At 37.5% G+C, this 2,437-nt stretch overlaps 1 protein-coding gene across 4 annotated transcripts in view; it reads right to left on the reverse strand.

Moving 5' to 3' along the window:
- rab11fip4b (RAB11 family interacting protein 4 (class II) b) overlaps positions 1-1,786 on the reverse strand; it is a 26,192-nt gene extending 24,406 nt beyond the window's left edge. Inside the window, exons 1-2 of one of the 4 annotated variants that reach the window (XM_056459862.1) lie at positions 1,724-1,786; positions 1,488-1,596 (exon numbers count right to left, since the gene is read on the reverse strand). The gene's annotated coding sequence lies outside the window, so the exon portion shown is untranslated. The other 3 variants (XM_056459863.1, XM_056459861.1, XM_056459864.1) reach the window with 3 other exon arrangements.
- Between the last annotated feature and the right edge of the window lie 651 nt (positions 1,787-2,437).

Consider the following 2,437-nt stretch of genomic DNA (forward strand, 5'->3'; position numbering starts at 1 on the left):
CAGGAAAAAAAGGTTTTAAAAAAATCTGTCAAGACCAAGCTGATACACAAGAACCAATGAGTCACCACCCCGAGATGCTCTGCTCTTTTTGCAATCCAAAGAAATACATGATGTGCCCAAACTAGGGTTTTACCACAGTAAAAAAAAATCCCTACCAAGACCAGGTTTACTTCCCAAATACTTACAATGTATGTATCCGCAAAATATAATGTCAAAATGAATAATATAGACATATAGTTTGTACAAAGTGCTATGTGTACTTGAGTACATGTGCCAGGCTGCTGTACAGATATTTTTCCCCATTTCCACTTAAACATTCAGTCAGCCGTTGTATAGAGAGATTGCGTTAACAGACCACATTGCACTTTAAAAACAGCACTGAAACCTGCACTGTGCTAAAGCAGTAGCTCAAGCTGAGATGTGGTGTGTGAGATCATTTAAAGAGATATAGAAAAGACTTGAAATGCTTTCAAGAGTATCTTTGACAACAAATATCAAAGCAAGAAAAGTCATAATTTCTTAAACTATTTATGGAAAGATCAGATAGTCACACAAATTTTGTTTTAAATGTCAAATTCTTTGTAGTTACTTAAAAAGGTCAAAATTAATTATCAGAAAGTTAGGTGTAGTATTAAAAAAAACATTAAGCGAGGAAAACCTAAGTGATCAATTCATTTTAACCACGAATTCAACTATGAACAGTCTTGTTGTGTCTATATTTAGCAGACTTGAATCTAACAGCAGAGAGAAAGAGAGAGAATGTTCAGATGGGTGCATGACAGGTGATAGCAAATGTCAGCATATTGATAAATGTGAACAGCAGTGTAGCCACACCAGCTGGCTAAAACACGTTTAGATTTGCAATTTATTTTTAACATACTTTTGTTTACAGCTATGCATTTATTGTTTAAAATTATCATTAGAGACAAAATAGACAACTGGAGCTCTATACAATTCAGAGGAAAACACTGAAGTACATCCCATTAACCTAGAACACGTATCAATTGTATCATGGCTCAAGCTGATCTAGTTACTTGGTGTGATGCATTTTGACCTAGATGTTTCAGGGACACGATCATTGTCATGTAAAAGCAGACTACTATATAATCTGTCACCATAGGCAGAATTAGGAAGATCTCATGAATATATTCAACTAAATATAGTTATAGTGGAGTAGAAACTCCGACGACTTAATTACGACTGTAGCTACTTTAAATGTTTCGTTTTTTAAACACAGAAAGCTACAGCTGTCCACAATTAACAATTAATCTTTTAGGGCAATCAGACACTAAGAATGAGCTGGTACAGCAGACAACTGGTTACAAGAGACAAGAGAGTATGCATACAAGCACGAGATGAAGGGGAAATGAAGCAGTGTGAAAGTAACAAGCGTGAGATCAACAAAAATATCAAATCATCCACATTTCTTCTTCGCCTTAAATATATATTCCTTTCCTGCCGAACAAAATAAAAATAGCCCATCTTACCCTGTCTCTCACAGATAAGGGACCATGATTTTGTTCACTCCTCACGGTCCACTTCTAACGTTACTGTCAACCAAGTCAAATCCAACAGGTGAGGCCTCCTTCACAGCGTCTGTATTAATATTTTAACCCACATCCAAGAAATTGAGAGAGGATGCTTATGCTTCGTCTGCTTATCCACTGAATGAATATATTTGTTTAAAAAACGTGTGCAAACACACAGCACAATTCAGACTTACTTGACCGCACTGCCTCCTTCTTACACTCTCACAGAAGCTCTGACAGCAGTTGTGAGTTTCCCAGCCACTCCTACTCTCGATTTCTCAATCTCTGTGGCTGTTGCCAAGCAACCGAGTTCAGGGGAGGTCCTGTAGGCGGAGCTAAAATGCTGCAGATTGGCTCCTGGGATTATTTGCATAAGCAGGTACACCTAATCACTGTGGCAACGGAAAGTGCGTTCGTTTGGAAAGTTGATGGACATAACAAGAAAACAACAAAATATAAAGGGAAACTAAACGTAATACATTTTTTTTATCTTAATGTAATAACTCTAGACATCGTTAGGGGAAGTCAGAGGTGACATTGCACCACACCACACGCAAAATAAACAAACCTCACAATTTCACTTCCTCTCTTTGCAACACCAGTTTGTATCGTGTGTGTTTGTGCATGATTCATTGTGAAACTGGATTTGTGTGGTTATTGCACTCTTGCAGGCATGAAAGCCTTTGTATCAAAATGCTGTCCTGTATTTGTAAGTTTCTCAGAGTGAAACCGACTTTTAAACTACTGGGTGAGATTAGAAAAAAGACAGAGGTGGTAGGTGAATGAAGGGTAATTATCTGGAAAGGAATGTTCACCCATTGACTTTCTCAAAAAGTGTTTGGCCATTGGTCTACCAATGGCTGCATGACATTTGTTTAAATGCTATTTCTTTTATAAAGGTGTGCGCC

This window comes from Danio aesculapii, chromosome 6, assembly GCF_903798145.1.
Source record: "Danio aesculapii chromosome 6, fDanAes4.1, whole genome shotgun sequence".
Taxonomy (NCBI): Eukaryota; Metazoa; Chordata; class Actinopteri; order Cypriniformes; family Danionidae; genus Danio; species Danio aesculapii.